The 17061-nt window shown below is 40.8% G+C and overlaps 1 long non-coding RNA gene across 1 annotated transcript; it reads left to right on the top strand.

The window, feature by feature from the left end:
• The first annotated feature begins 369 nt into the window (after window positions 1-369).
• LOC148977454 (uncharacterized) lies at window positions 370-1013 on the top strand. Its single transcript, XR_016169768.1, has 3 exons — window positions 370-488; window positions 584-639; window positions 736-1013. It is a non-coding gene; the product is annotated as an uncharacterized LOC148977454 (long non-coding RNA).
• The last annotated feature ends 16048 nt before the right edge of the window (window positions 1014-17061 follow it).

Genomic DNA, 17061 nt, shown 5'->3' with positions numbered 1-17061 from the left:
CATGCGTTTCTTTGCCCAAGAGGACGTGATCATCTCTGGCGTCATTCACTCCGGCTCCGGCACCGACACAACACCATGGATCACACAGAGGAAGACACGAGCCAGGACCAGAGCTAGAACCTCTCCGCCGCCCCTCCCGGTCTTGGAGATCTCGACCCGGAACCGCTTCTCTCCTCTTAGCGAGTCGGAACGCGACGCCACCGTGATCATGTGCACGTCCATGGTCCGTCATTACCGTGCTACCTCAGGTAAGGATAAGGTGCGCACTCACTGCTTTCCTGGTGCTCATGTTATTGATGTTGCTGCACAGGTTCCCGAGATCCTGAACGGTGATGAGCGCGTCGGAGCTGTTGTGCTAAATGTGGGAGCGAATGACATCAGGCTGAGGTTCTGAAGAAGGGCTACAGGAGCCTGATCGAGACGGTACGCAACACATTGCCTGAAGCTACAATCGTGTCTGGACCGCTTCCCACTTACAGACATGACTAGTAAGTCAAAGTCCAAATCAGTTTTTGTTGTCCAAACTTAATTGATTTGCTTAGTGTGGAACATTATATTGAAACTGTGTCTGTTCCTCATTTAGTGACGCCTGTGGAGAGACAACTCGACGCCTGTGGGCTGTGAGCTGCTGGATCGGCGGTCAGTGCTTGAAACATCACACGGCAATGCTCACAAGTCAGTGGTTAGTTACTCTTTGACTCTGACTTTGTCTACTCCATGCGTTTCTCTGCCCAGGAGGACGTGATCATCTCTGGCTTCATTCACTCCGGCGCCGACACAACACCATGGATCACACAGCGGAAGACCAGAGCTAGACTGTTTCTCCTGGTTCCATCTCTTGGACTGATGTCTCTGCCTGTAAGGCTATCTTTTGCCATTCTAATATACGAGATTCACCCCATGTACATGGTTGTATAAAAGTCATGCTGGATTTTTCCTGGGCTTTTGCTGCCATAGCTTAGCCTCTTTGGAATAGACTTATTAGAGTTTCAATCACCCTTCAACTTATTTCTTATGTGCACATCTGACCTGTTTTGGGTGTTAAATAATCTTTTCTAGATTAGTATCTTTTTTTTTTGACTAAGTTTGTCTAGTCATCTTCTATTTGGTGATGTATCTTTTTCTTTTTTTTTTTCCAAAAAAAGAAATGTTTTTAATCCTTATGCATATCCACGCACATGCTGTTTAGAAGGCACTTAACTGTTCAATTAGTGGCCAGAATTGAACAGTTAAAGCCCCACGTTGGGCGCCATGTTTTACGGTGTGTGCGCTTTAATTTTAACACCTATAACATTATTACTTTTTATCCTTAGGTTAGGTCGAGTAAGTCAAATCTGCCCTAAATCGTAAGCATTTGAATGGTACTTACAATTTGTTCAGATGACTTCTCTGTGGTCAGTTCTTGCTTAAGGATTATTAACGACACTGCTAGACAATTGCTTGTAATTAACATTAGTTATTTATTAATGCAAATATTCCAGAAATAAAAGTTAGGCTCAAACTTAAATTATTTATGCTCAAACTCTGGAATATCCTTCCCGATATAGTTTGACGCTCTGACTCGCTGTCAAAGTTTAAAACTAGACTAAAGACTCATCTCTTTGGCCAAGCATTCACATACTGCTTACCTTTTATTCCTCTGTTGAATCAGATCAAATGCTTTTAATACTTTAAAACTTGAAGAGTCTGTAGGTTACTTGTATAGGTTGCATAGTATTTACAGTCATTACTTTTCCTGTTTGTATTGCGTGAATGATGGGTGGTTGGGCAGATATTGTGTTATTGCGGTAGGTGGTATGCCATACGGAACCGTTGCCAATGAAACGCATTACCGCGACAGTGGGGCTCGACAGCCTTAGTCAAATGGGTTGGCGTGTATGGTTTGGTTGTGGAGAGTTTGTGAGATTGTGCTTTTTAATATCTACTCCTGTGTAATGGAAATCATAATGAACATCAGCTATGCTAATTATTTCCCGTCTGTTTTCTGCTGTTATCTCGGGACGCTTGTCCCGAGAAAAATGGCGTTCGTCAGCTCCAGTTTGTATCCAGCCTCTCATGGAGACTTCAGATGCCCCAACACCTGCAATGAGAAGACTATATGCCTGTGAAGAGACGACTCAACACCTGTGAAAGATAACTCGACGCCTGTGGAGAGACGACTCAATGCTGGCGATATGTTATGCCCTTAATATTACATGATTAACTAAATGTACTTTTCTGTAATGCACTTTCTGTAAAGCTGCTTTGAAACAAGCATTGTGAAAAGCATTATACTAATAAACTTAAATTGAATTGAGTTCACTTGCAGGATCAACAGACATAGAGCTTATAGTGGGGGAGCATCACTGCTAAGCAGACAGGTGAGCATACAGGTACGTAATCCTCTTCTTTATGTGACAGACAGAGAACTTATGGCTGGAGGTTTCACTGGAAAAGCAGTCGGTTAAGCGTTCACTACGTGTCTCTTCGCAGTGGGCTGCCAGATAAATACACTCAACTGTCTGTGGAGTACAACAATGTTAGCCTCTTCTTATGCAGTCAGAATGTGATAAACTCAGGTAAGAAGTGGACATCCAGGGGTTTAGGTTCACACTTCACACAGCAAACAGTGCATCACTTCATCTCAACAATTCAGCACTCAGTGGGAAATGCACATATGGCTTATGGCTGTCGCCCATCTTCTGAACTGGGATTCACATCAAGAGGTCCCACAGACACAAGAGAGGAGGATGGAAATTGATTTGGACTACTCATGATCTCTCACAAATCTCTCCCATGGTTACCTCCTCCTCATTGAATCAGCCTGCTCTTTCTCCCAACTCACAGCACCGTGCCCGTTCGCCGGCCCCGCTTCCTCTTCACCACGGCTCACACTTTCTCTGAGAGCACTTCTCCCAAAACAATGCCCCGTTTGGTCTGTACTTCCTCCTTTTATACTCCTCTAATCGCAACATGTCCCAATCGCAAAGCTTTACTCCCCCATGCACAGCTGCCAACAATGTTCGGCTGATTACCCCATTTTCGTGGACTTTTGCACTACTCTGGAACTAGCCCGGTGTTCCTCATTTTGGGTCCGGCGGGAGGCAATCACGGCGAACATTAGTTCCGCTTTGTGTTAGGGACAAAGTTGGATTTTGTCACCCCGTGACATGTACTTTTACAAAATTTACAATTTTATATTTGTGCATATTCCTGTCGTTTGTATTTATTTTATTCCTTTTTCTTGTCTTTGCATTTTTTTCCCCTTTGTTTTGTTTATGATTTAATGTCTTCCATCCATCTCTTATTTATGCTATTTTAATTGTTAGTAATTATGCTGTTCTATGTTCCTGTCCAATTGACTATTTTATGCCGATGGGGTTTGATTTGTGTGCATCTTGACTTGTTTGATTTGTGTGGGTCTTGACTTGTGGGTCTTGACTTGTTTGACTTGAGTGGGTCTTGACTTGTTTCACTTGTGTGGGTCTTGACTTGGGTTTGACTTGTGTGGGTCTTGACTTGTGTGGATCTTGACTTGTGGGTCTTGACTTGTGTGGATCCTGACTTGTTTGACTTGTGTGGGTCTTGACTGTTGTTTGACTTGTGTGGGTCTTGATTTGTGTGGGTCTTGACTTGTGTTTGACTTGTGTTGATCTTGACTTGTGTGGGTCTTGACTTGTGTTGATCTTGACTTGTGGGGGTTTTGACTTGTGTTGATTTTGACTTGTGTGGGTCTTGACTTGTTTGACTTGTGTGGGTCTTGACTTGTGGATCTTGACTTGTGTGAGTTTTGACTTGTGTTGGTCTTCTGTGGGTCTTGACTTGTTTGACTTGTGTGGGTCTTGACTTGTGTTGATCTTGACTTGTGTGGGTCTTGACTTGTGTTGATCTTGACTTGTGTGGGTCTTGACTTGTGTTTGACTTCTGTGGGTTTTGACTTGTCTTGGTCTTGACTTGTGGATCTTGACTTGTTTGACTTGTGTGAGTCTTGACTTGTGTGGGTCTTGACTTCTGTGGTTCTTGACTTGTGTTTGACTTGTGGGTCTTGACTTGTGTTGATCTTGACTTGTGGGGGTCTTGACTTGTGGTGGTCTTGACTTGTGTTTGACTTCTGGGGGTCTTGACTTGTGTGGGTCTTGACTTGTGTGGATCTTGACTTGTGTTGATCTTGACTTGTGTGGGTCTTGACTTGTTTGACTTGTGAGTTTTGACTTGTGTTTGACTTCTGTGGGTCTTGACTTGTGTGGATCTTGACTTGTGGATCTTGACTTGTGTGCGTCTTGACTTGTGGATCTCGACTTGTTTGACTTGTGTGAATCTTGACTTGTGTTTGACTTGTGTGGTTCTTGACTTGTGTTTGACTTGTGGGTCTTTACTTGTGTTGATCTTGACTTGTGTGGGTCTTGACTTGTGTTTGACTTGTGTTGATCTTGACTTGTGTTTGACATGTGTTGATCTTGACTTGTGTGGGTCTGGACTTGTGTTTGACTTGTGTTGATCTTGACTTGTGTTTGACTTGTGTGGGTCTTGACTTGTTTGACTTGTGAGTTTTGACTTGTGTTTGACTTGTGTGGGTCTTGACTTGTGTTTGACTTTTGTGGGTCTTGACTTGTGTGGATCTTGACTTGTGGATCTTGACTTGTGTGCGTCTTGACTTGTGGATCTTGACTTGTTTGACTTGTGTGAGTCTTGACTTGTGTGGTTCTTGACTTGTGTTTGACTTGTGGATCTTGACTTGTGGATCTTGACTTGTGTGCATCTTGACTTGTGGATCTTGACTTGTTTGACTTGTGTTGATCTTGACTTGTGTGGTTCTGGACTTGTGTTTGACTTGTGTTGATCTTGACTTGTTTGACTTGTGTGGGTTTTGACTTGTGGTGGTCTTGACTTGTGTTTGACTTGTGGTGGTCTTGACTTGTGTTTGACTTCTGGGGGTCTTGACTTGTGTTGGTCTTGACTTGTGTGGATCTTGACTTGTGTGGGTCTTGTCTTGTGTTGATCTTGACTTGTGTGGGTCTTGACTTGTGTTGATCTTGACTTGTGTGGGTCTTGAGTTGTTTGACTTGTGAGTTTTGACTTGTGTTTGACTTGTGTGGGTCTTGACTTGTGTTTTACTTGTGTGGGTCTTGACTTGTGTTTGACTTGTGTTGATCTTGACTTGTGTGGATCTTGACTTGTTTGACTTGTGTGGGTCTTGACTTGTTTGACTTGTGTGGGTCTTGACTTGTGGGTCTTGACTTGTTTGACTTGTGTGGGTCTTGACTTGTGTGGATCTTGACTTGTTTGACTTGTGTGGGTCTTGACTTGTTTGACTTGTGTTGATCTTGACTTGTGGATCTTGACTTGTTTGACTTGTGTGGCTCTTGACTTGTAGATCTTGACTTGTGTGAGTCTTGACTTGTGTTTGACTTCTGGGGGTCTTGACTTGTGTGGGTTTTGACTTGTGTGGATCCTGACTTGTTTGACTTGTGTGGGTCTTGACTGTTGTTTGACTTGTGTGGGTCTTGATTTGTGTGGGTCTTGACTTGTGTTTGACTTGTGTTGATCTTGACTTGTGTGGGTCTTGACTTGTGTGGGTCTTGACTTGTGTTGATCTTGACTTGTGGGGGTTTTGACTTGTGTTGATTTTGACTTGTGTGGGTCTTGACTTGTTTGACTTGTGTGGGTCTTGACTTGTGGATCTTGACTTGTGTGAGTTTTGACTTGTGTTGGTCTTCTGTGGGTCTTGACTTGTTTGACTTGTGTGGGTCTTGACTTGTGTTGATCTTGACTTGTGTGGGTCTTGACTTGTGTTGATCTTGACTTGTGTGGGTCTTGACTTGTGTTTGACTTCTGTGGGTTTTGACTTGTCTTGGTCTTGACTTGTGGATCTTGACTTGTTTGACTTGTGTGAGTCTTGACTTGTGTGGGTCTTGACTTCTGTGGTTCTTGACTTGTGTTTGACTTTTGGGTCTTGACTTGTGTTGATCTTGACTTGTGGGGGTCTTGACTTGTGGTGGTCTTGACTTGTGTTTGACTTCTGGGGGTCTTGACTTGTGTGGATCTTGACTTGTGTGGGTCTTGACTTGTTTGACTTGTGAGTTTTGACTTGTGTTTGACTTCTGTGGGTCTTGACTTGTGTGGATCTTGACTTGTGGATCTTGACTTGTGTGCGTCTTGACTTGTGGATCTCGACTTGTTTGACTTGTGTGAATCTTGACTTGTGTTTGACTTGTGTGGTTCTTGACTTGTGTTTGACTTGTGGGTCTTGACTTGTGTTGATCTTGACTTGTGTGGGTCTTGACTTGTGTTTGACTTGTGTTGATCTTGACTTGTGTTTGACATGTATTGATCTTGACTTGTGTGGGTCTGGACTTGTGTTTGACTTGTGTTGATCTTGACTTGTGTTTGACTTGTGTGGGTCTTGACTTGTTTGACTTGTGAGTTTTGACTTGTGTTTGACTTGTGTGGGTCTTGACTTGTGTTTGACTTTTGTGGGTCTTGACTTGTGTGGATCTTGACTTGTGGATCTTGACTTGTGTGCGTCTTGACTTGTGGATCTTGACTTGTTTGACTTGTGTGAGTCTTGACTTGTGTGGTTCTTGACTTGTGTTTGACTTGTGGATCTTGACTTGTGTGCGTCTTGACTTGTGGATCTTGACTTGTTTGACTTGTGTTGATCTTGACTTGTTTGACTTGTGTGGGTTTTGACTTGTGGTGGTCTTGACTTGTGTTTGACTTGTGGTGGTCTTGACTTGTGTTTGACTTCTGGGGGTCTTGACTTGTGTTGGTCTTGACTTGTGTGGATCTTGACTTGTGTGGGTCTTGTCTTGTGTTGATCTTGACTTGTGTGGGTCTTGACTTGTGTTGATCTTGACTTGTGTGGGTCTTGACTTGTTTGACTTGTGAGTTTTGACTTGTGTTTGACTTGTGTGGGTCTTGACTTGTGTTTTACTTGTGTGGGTCTTGACTTGTGTTTGACTTGTGTTGATCTTGACTTGTGTGGATCTTGACTTGTTTGACTTGTGTGGGTCTTGACTTGTTTGACTTGTGTGGGTCTTGACTTGTGGGTCTTGACTTGTTTGACTTGTGTGGGTCTTGACTTGTGTGGATCTTGACTTGTTTGACTTGTGTGGGTCTTGACTTGTTTGACTTGTGTTGATCTTGACTTGTGGATCTTGACTTGTTTGACTTGTGTGGCTCTTGACTTGTAGATCTTGACTTGTGTGAGTCTTGACTTGTGTTTGACTTCTGGGGGTCTTGACTTGTGTGGGTTTTGACTTGTGTTGATCTTGACTTGTGTGGGTCTTGACTTGTTTGACTTGTGAGTTTTGACTTGTGTGGGTCTTGACTTGTGGGTCTTGACTTGTGTTTGACTTGTGTGGATCGCGACTTGTTTGACTTGTGTGGGTCTTGACTTGTGTTTGACTTGTGTCGATCTTGTCTTGTGTGGGTCTTGACTGTTGTTTGACTTGTGTGGGTCTTGACTTGTGTTTGACTTCTGTGGGTCTTGACTTGTGGGTCTGACTTGTGTTGATCTTGACTTGTGTTGATCTTGACTTTTGTTGATCTTGACTTGTGGGTCTTGACTTGTGTTTGACTTGTGTTGATCTTGACTTGTGTGGGTCTTGACTTGTTTGACTTGTGTGGGTCTTGACTTGTGGGGGTTTTGACTTGTGTTGATCTTGACTTGTGTGGGTCTTTACTTGTTTGATTTGTGTGGGTCTTGACTTGTGGATCTTGACTTGTTTTGACTTGTGTGGGTCTTGACTTGTTTGACTTGTGGGTCTTGACTTGTGTGGGTCTTGACTTGTGTTTGACTTGTGTGGGTCTTGACTTGTGTGGGTCTTGACTTTTGTTGATCTTGACTTGTGTTTGACTTCTGTGGGTCTTGACTTGTTTGACTTGTGTGGGTCTTGACTTGTTTGACTTGTATGGGTCTTGACTTGTTTGACTTGTGTGGGTCTTGACTTTTGTTTGACTTCTGTGGGTCTTGACTTGTGTGGATCTTGACTTGTGGATCTTGACTTGTGTGGGTCTTGACTTGTGGATCTTGACTTGTTTGACTTGTGTGAGTCTTGACTTGTGTTTGACTTGTGTGGGTCTTGACTTGTGTGGTTCTTGACTTGTGTTTGACTTCTGTGGGTCTTGACTTGTGTTGATCTTGACTTGTGTGGGTCTTGACTTGTGTTTGACTTCTGTGGGTCTTGACTTGTGTTTGACTTCTGTAGGTCTTGACTTGTTTGACTTGTGTGGGTCTTGACTTGTGGATCTTGACTTGTGTTTGACTTGTGTGGGTCTTGACTTGTGTTTGACTTCTGTGGGTCTTGACTTGTGGGGGTCTTGACTTGTGGTGGTCTTGACTTGTGTTTGACTTCTGGGGGTCTTGACTTGTGTGGGTCTTGACTTGTGTTGATCTTGACTTGTGTGGGTCTTGACTTGTTTGACTTGTGAGTTTTGACTTGTGTGGGTCTTGACTTGTGTTGATCTTGACTTGTGTTTGACTTGTGGGTCTTGACTTGTGTGGATCTTGACTTGTTAGACTTGTGTGGGTCTTGACTTGTTTGGCTTGTGTGGGTCTTGACTTGTGGGTCTTGACTTGTTTGACTTGTGTGGGTCTTGACTTGTGTTTGACTTCTGTGGTTCTTGACTTGTTTGACTTGTGTGGGTCTTGACTTGTGTTTGACTTCTGTGGGTCTTGACTTGTGGATCTTGACTTGTTTGACTTGTGTGGATCTTGACTTGTATGAGTTGTGTAGGTCTTGACTTGTGTTGATCTTGACTTGTGTGGATCTTGACTTGTTTGACTTGTGTGGGTCTTGACTTGTGTTTGACTTGTGTAGATCTTGACTTGTGTGGATTTTGACTTGTGGATCTTGACTTGTTTGGCTTGTGTGGGTCTTGACTTGTACATCTTGACTTGTTTGACTTGTGTGGGTCTTGACTTGTGTGGATAATGCCTTCTATTGTCTCTGTAGCACAGGAGCACTTTTTGAAAAAGAGAATTTATTAATGTCATGAAATTGATTTGACAACATTTGCTTTTGTATTTATGGCTAGGCCACTTGTACCATTTTAAGCCCCTTTCCCCCTTCTTAATACTCATTTTGTTTTATGACCTTTTTTTGGTCTGGTCTTTTTGCACTGATGATATTGTGCTTGTTTTCTATTCTTTGAATTCATTTAATCTTTTCATACTTCCATACCTCTGTTACCTTTCCCTTTAAACTACTTTTAAATATGCCTTTGACCTATTTGTTTTAGTCAATTGTAGTTGTATAGTGCTTCTCAGAATAATTTAAAAGTGTCTTTATGCCACTTAATTTTAGCCTTTGTGTTCCTTTTCATCATTTATATTGATTTGTCCTAGTATCCTATTCGAATCCCTCATTTAAGTTTGATTGTCAAATGATGGCCTTTGTTAATTATTTCTTATGTTTTTTTTTATATTGTCTTTACAAAAGTGCCAAAATAAATAAACATTTTTAAAGTCCCTATTTTTTGTGCCCCTTGCTTCATGCTCCTTTTTTCCCTTTTGTATAAATGTTAATGTTTTGTATTTATGCTGTTGATTGAATGTATTACATTGACAAATGTAAGGGAATACAACAGGCAATCATTTTCTTCTATACATAAATGTTTGAAACAAACAACAAAAAGATGCATTTTTATGGTCTGAAATTAAATATCTCCAACTTCTTAAATGTTACTGTTCAGAGAGAGAGTATGTGTGTATGTACAAGAACGCCATGTTCCTTCTCAGTAAGCACAGTCACTGCAAATCTTCACTACATTAATGCCTTTTATTATTTATACTTTATAAAACTGTAGAAGTAATTTGCTTTGTGCAACACCATAGTCCTGAAACTGCTGCTGTTGTATTTATGCCTTCACCTCATGTATTTAAGATTTTTTCTATTGTCACAATGGCCCTTTTTGTATTTGTGCATTTTCCCATCTTTTGTATTTATTTCATTCCTTTCTCTTGTCTTTGCCTTTTTTTCCCAAGCCTATTTTTTGTTTATGATTTAAGGTCTTCCATCTTTTATTAATGCTCCTTGTGTTAGTCAATGGGACAGGGACATAGAACGCTTCTAGAAAAATGGGAATGGGCATAAAAAAGGCTTTACCCTGTTCTATTTTGCATTGAAAGGAACTGCGTCAAATGGTTTTGTCTGTACTTTTTGCATAATTATGCACTTGTTTTTATTCTCTTACTGTCTTTTGTATGTTAGCATTAGTGGCTGTCTTATCATGCCCATTTTCTGCTTTGATTCATCTCTGTTGTTGTGGTCATTTGTATTTAATGCTGCGATTTCATTCAGCCTGTTTAAATTTTGTTCTTCCCATGGTGGTATGGCTATCGGGTTCATGGGGTACTTAGTTCTCCACATAAAAAGAAAATTCATTTTCATTAACTTCTGTTAAAGTGTTCAACCGTTGGAATTGGGTGGGTGGGACTTGTAAAGACAAGGGACTTGTCAAAGGACTTGTGGATCTTGACTTGTGTTGGGGTTGATTTCAACCTTTCACCTCATCAGTCTATCAACTGCAGGTGCAAATCAAAGTTACTTGAGCTAAAATATATAGGGGTGTATCCCACTCACAAAGACAATTTCTTTTTTCAGTTTTTATTTATATTGTACTAAATGTAATTTTTGTATTTATGGTTTCGCCTCTTGTTCAATTTTAAGATCAAGTTTATCCTTTTTTATTTATCCCTTTCTATTTTATGACCCTTTTGTCTGTCTTTGCATTTATGGTATATTTAGGTTTTTATTTTTTAAATTGTATATCTTTCACTGGTTTCTAACATTTTCTGTCTGCTATTTATGCTATTGTTTGCCTTTCTTATACTGTATGCTATTGTTTGCCTTTCTTATATTGTAAAGCTTTGTATTGAATTTGTAAACTTACTTTTTTGTATTTTGTTACTTGATTTTGTTTGTTTCATTTTAATTTTTTTTATACTTGGGGTAACAAAAGGCTTTAAAAATAGAACATGGAAACAAATATGGACCATAATCTGTGTTTCTACTCTTTTATGACTTTACTTGTGCTCATATACCACTTTGTGTAATTTGGAACACCCCATTTGTGAATCCTAACCTTTGTTTATTTTGTGTTCCCATTAAAGTAATTTTGAAAATGCAAAAAAACCTGATTATAAACCTCACAAAAACTTAAACAGCTGGAGGGACTGGCCAACACAGGATAGCCAATCCAGTCTGATGTCCTTCACACTCAGCCTCTCATTGATGCTGCTCCTCCCCCCTCCTCTACCCATGTCATCTAGTTAATGTGGCCTGTGTTTGTTGGCTACTTTGTTGGCTACTCCCTTTGGTTCATCTTTCATTTTACCCTTTGGGGCTTGGCACAAAGGTGGACTCAAGGTGCAGACTTATGGCAGAGCTGGTAATCTGAGGCCAAAGACTGGTCGATAGAGTGAAAGTTAGGTTGATGCTCTATCAGGTCCTCCATGGGCAGTTATTGCCCTGCAGTGCAGTGGTCTTGTCTCTGCCCAGGTCCCCATCTCTAATGGCTCCATCTGAGTTGGTTGTCCACTGAGTTGTAACTGGCTCATTCACCAAAGGTCCCCCCATCCTTTTATCGATTTTGTTTTGGCTCTACATCCTCCTTTGCCGCCTTGTTCATGATACTTTCAACTTTTTTTTGTGGTTTCACTTTGTACAGTTTTGTATTCCTGTTTAAGTTTACTTTTAACATCATTAACATCTATACAAAATTGTCAAAGGAGCATGATTTTGTATTTATGCTGTTGATTGACTCGTGTTAATGTCACACATGAAATTATATTGACAATTTTTTGCTTTGCAATGCTTAACCGCTTTAATGCTTTTTATTATTCTTTTATTTTTTTTCCTAAAGCAGCTTTATCCACTTGACTTATTTTTGCTACTTTGTATTATTTAACCTTGTTTTTTGTATTTCAGCAAATTTTACGATTTTTAAAGGATTTTTTATGCCCTCTATATTTCAATTGGTCTTTGTCTTTTTTTCCTTTTGTACAGTATTTTTTTTTTACTAACTTCTATTTAATTTTTGTTCTGTGCCCTTTATGGTCTTGTCTAAACTATTCCAAGATGGAACAAAATAAAGTTCACAAGCATAAAAGCTGCACGTCTCAGATTATTCTTCCTTTTGCATTCCTATTCCCCTTTAGTGTTTGTATTTCTGCTGTTTGCCTTTTAGGCCTCTGCCAGTTAAGTCCCTTTTTTGTGCCCTGTTGTAGTGATGATTTTAACATTTTTATTCCTTGTGGTGTTTGATTAAAATAGCATTAAGGCATAAAGGGTATTACAAATTTAGTTTTCTTTGCACTTATGTTCTTATCGTCTCAGTGGCCCTTTTTGTATCTGTGCATTCTTTCCCATATTTGTATTTTGATCTCTTGCCTTTGTATTTATCACTGGTCTTGTCTTTGCATTTTCCCTAAGCCTACTTTAGTTTTATTGGCTCTTATGATTGAATGTTTTCCATATATCTTTAATTTATGCTCCTTGCCTTGTAAGCCATTGTGCTGTATTATGCCCATTCCTATTTTTCTGAAACAGTTTTTTTATTTAAATGTACTTTATAAATGGTTTGCCTTTACTGTTTGTGTATTTTTTTTAAATTTATGTACCAGTTTACATTCTGACTGCCTTCTGTATTTCGTAAATGTATGTACCTGTTTATATTCTGACAGTCTTCTGTATGTTATACGCCCTCTTATACGCCCTTTTTCTGCTTTGATTCATCTCTGTGTTCTTGTGCTCATTTTTATTTGTACCCAATGCTGCTATTTCATTCAGCCTATTTGAATTTTGTTCTGGGTTGAATTGTGTTCTTTATTTTTAAAGCATTGTTTTTATTGTTAATAAATGCGTTTTAACTTGTTTCTTACATTATCTGTTACCTTTTATGCCATTGTTTGCCCCTTCTTATATTGTAAAGCTTTGTATGCAAGTTATAAACTTGTCTTGTATTTTGTTACACTGTTTTGTTTTTCATTTTAGTTTTTAAACATTTTCAAAATTACTGTAAAGTACTTGTCAGGTTATAATCTTTTTTTATAACCCATTATCCTGTGTTGGCCGGTCCCTCCAGCTGTTGAAACAGTCCAGGCTGATGTCCTTCTCACTCAGCATTAAGCCTCTCATTGACGCTCCTCCCGCCTCCTCTACCCATGTCATCTATTTAATGGGGCCTGTGTCCGCTGGCTCCTTGCAGCCTTTTGGCTCATCCTTCATTGCACCTTGGGTCAACCTTTGTATTCCAGATTACCAGCTCTGCCTAGGTGTTGATCCTCTGTCTTTGTGCCAAGCCCTGGACTTAACTTTCACTCTGTCGACCTATCTGTTCCACCATGGGCAGTTATCTTTCAAGCTGTATTGGGGGTCTTGCCTTATCCTTCAACCCCTCTGGTTCTGCCTCTGTCCTGCAGTGCAGTGGTCTTGCCTTGGGTTAGCTCTGCCTAGATCCTCATCTCTTTTTGTTATCCCCTGGGTTCTGCCTGGCCCATTTACCAAAGGTCCACCTATCTTTTTATCTATTGTGCTATGGCCCTACATCCTTGTGACCTTGTTGGGGCTTCCTGCCATTTTCTGCCTCGACATTCCGTCCATTATCTCCACTGTGATTCCCTCTGTCAGCACCTGCCTTGGTCACAGCTCTCTCCAGCTCCACATCATTAAGCTGCCAATCATCCGCTGCCTCTTTTTATTACGGTTTTCAATTTTTTTTTTTGATTTCTTCTAGTACTGTTGTATAGCTCTATTTCCTTTGTATATTTCTATTTCCTTTGTAAGTTTACTTGTAACTTGATGCTCATTTTATTTTTTACCCTTATGTATAGATGTGAATTAGATGTGAATGTGTTGTATTTATGCTGTTGATTGACCATGTGTTTCTGTTTTATTGTAAATTTTTATTTTTTTTTGCTGTTTGACATTTATTGTATTTTTTTTAATTTTATTTTTTAATTTATAAATTTTTAATTTTAATTTTATTTTTTATTTTATTTTTTATTTTTATGTCTTATTTTTATTTATGCTGTTGATTGACTTAATGTATTTTTTTAATTTTAATTTTTAATTTATAAATTTTTAATTTTATTTTTAATTTTTTTATTTTATTTTTTATTTTTATGTCTTATTTTTATTTATGCTGTTGATTGACTTAATGTATTTTTTTAATTTTATTTTTTTATTTTTTTTAATTTCTTGTTTTTATTTATGCTGTTGGTTGACTTAATGTGTTTTTATTTTATTTTTTATTTATTTTTTTTTTAAATTATTGTGTTTTTTTATTTTTGTCTTATTTGTATTTATGCTGATTGACTTTTAATGTGATTTTTTATTGTTTTATTTTAATTTTTGTATTAATGTATTATTTTTGCTGTTGATTGACTTAATGTATTTTATTTTTTGTTTTGTTTGTCTTTTTTTTGTTTGTTTTGTTTTTACTTTTATTTATACCGTTGATTGATTTTAATGCATTTTTGTTTTATTGTCAAGAGTTTAATAATTTGTATTCAGACAAATAATAAAATACTTTTATTTAAATTTTTTTTATTTATTTTTATTTTTTTTTTATTTTTTTGCAGGGGGTACGAGGGGTACGAGGGGTACGAGGGGTACGAGGGGTACGAGGGGTACGAGGGGTACGAGGGGTACGAGGGGTACGAGGGGTACGAGGGGTACGAGGGGTACGAGGGGTACGAGGGGTACGAGGGGTACGAGGGGTACGAGGGGTACGAGGGGTACGAGGGGTACGAGGGGTACGAGGGGTACGAGGGGTACGAGGGGTACGAGGGGTACGAGGGGTACGAGGGGTACGAGGGGTACGAGGGGTACGAGGGGTACGAGGGTTAGGGTTAGGGTTAGAGTTAGGGTTAGGGTTAGGGTTAGAGTTAGGGTTAGGGTTAGGGTTAGGGTTAGGGTTAGGGTTAGGGTTAGGGTTAGGGTTAGGGTTAGGGTTAGGGTTAGGGTTAGGGTTAGGGTTAGGGTTAGAGTTAGGGTTAGGGTTAGGGTTAGGGTTAGGGTTAGGGTTAGGGTTAGGGTTAGGGTTAGGGTTAGGGTTAGGGTTAGGGTTAGAGTTAGGGTTAGGGTTAGGGTTAGGGTTAGGTAATAGGGTAAAATGCGAAGATGAGCCCCCGGGCTCATGAGCCCCCCCCCCATTTCTCCTGGTTCCCGGGGGCCCACGTTGCTGAAACTCCGCCCATATACTAATTAGTGGGCGGGGAGTCGATTGCAAGTGGTTTGGGATCTCTAGCGCCACCAGGTGTCTAGTTTTGGTATTGTCACCCCCCTTATTATTGGTCCTAGAGAGCTGAAACTCCGCCCATATACTAATTTGTGGGCGGGGAGTCGATTGGAAGTGGTTTGGAATCTCTAGCGCCACCAGGGGCCGAGATATGGTAGGGTAAAATGCGAAGATGAGCCCCCGGGCTCATGAGCCCCCCCTCATTTCTCCTGGTTCCCGGGGGCCCACGTGGCTGAAACTCCGCCCACATACTAATTAGTGGGCGGGGAGTCGATTGCAAGTGGTTTGGGATCTCTAGCGCCACCAGGGGACAAGATATGGTACTGCAAATAGGGTTGACTTTCACAGTTTCAGTGGGTGGGACTTGTGTTTTTGGGGTTGGGACTTGTGTTTTTTTTGGAGGTGGGACTTGTGTTTTTTTTGGGTGGGACTTGTGTTTTTTTTGGGTGGGACTTGTGTTTTTTTTTTTTTTTTGTAGGTTGGACTTGTGTTTTTTTTTTTTTTTTTTTTTAAGGTTGGACTTGTGTTTTTTGGAGGTGGGACTTGTGTTTTTTGTGGGTGGGACTTGTGTTTTTTGGGGGGTGGGACTTGTGTTTTTTTTTTTTTGGAGGTGGGACTTGTGTTTTTTGTAGGTGGGATGACACCACACCAGGCCAGGAGACCTTATAGCTCCGCCCAGATAGGTGCCAGCGACATACAATTGGTATCATTCGAAAGGGTTTGTTCCCACCTTTCAAATGAGCCCCGCCCCATGTCTGTGTGACGTATAGTTCATGACATATAGCCACCCAAAGTGTAAAACGGAAGTGGTCATATCTCCTAAAGGGAAGGTCGTATCGAACCATGGGATGGGTCAACCGTGAGGTCTGAATGAGTGCTTTAAGATGACACCAGACTTGTGTCATTCTGAGCTTTGGGGGAGGAGCTAGGGGACCAAATGTAATCATGTATCCAAAAATTATCTCGGTGTAGGAAAGTCGAAACGACTCGTGATTGGTGTCATTGGAAAGGTCTCGGCGAGTGCTTTCCAACGACACCTCGTTTGTGTCGCTGCGACCTTCCTAGGCCGAGATATTTTTTTGATACGCGAATATATATTGTGCCATAGCTCCGCCCCGGAAGTTAGGGTTAGGGTTAGGGTTAGGGTTAGGGTTAGGGTTAGGGTTAGGGTTAGGGTTAGGGTTAGGGTTAGGGGAAAACGAAGTCCAGAGCTAGGACACGAGGCCCAAGCCCGGTTATGCACGGTCCATAGCACGCCTGGCCGCTTCGAAATGCAACGCCAGAGTGACCCCAAAATATGTCCAGAGAGATGTGTAAAATTATAAAAGGGCTATTTTAGCCCGGGCTGTGCCAATGAGGGCTTTTTCACAGAAAACCAAGGGTTAAGTGTTAGAAAAATGTGGAAGGGGTCCTTCCTCGAGACTCAAAAATTGAACAGACCAACTCAACACGCCTGTATGGGCGAGGAGAAATAAATGTTTGGTTCAGCGACATCACACCTCAAATGTGACGGCGACCAGCACGATTTTTTACAGTCTGGGTCATTCAGGAACTATCTCGCGACGCGTTTCGGCCATCCCAGGCACTCATCAGGCGAGTTCGAACGACTCTCTCTCTGTCCCTCAGTACTTATAGTTAGGGTTAGGGTTAGGGTGGGTTAGGGTTAGGGTTAGGGTTAGAGTTAGGGTTAGGGTTAGGGTTAGGGTTAGGGTTAGGGTTAGGGTTAGGGTTAGAGGTTAGGGTTAGGGTTAGGGTTAGGGTTAGGATAGGGTTAGGGTTAGGGTTAGGGTTAGGGTTAGGGTTAGTTAGGGTTAGGGTTAGGGTTAGAGTTAGGGT

The sequence above is a fragment of the Pimephales promelas genome, chromosome 9, assembly GCF_988280905.1.
Source record: "Pimephales promelas chromosome 9, fPimPro1.hap1.1, whole genome shotgun sequence".
NCBI lineage: Eukaryota > Metazoa > Chordata > Actinopteri > Cypriniformes > Leuciscidae > Pimephales > Pimephales promelas.
The sequence above is the reverse complement of the archived record's forward strand: the minus strand, read 5'-3'. Positions and strand labels throughout refer to the sequence as shown.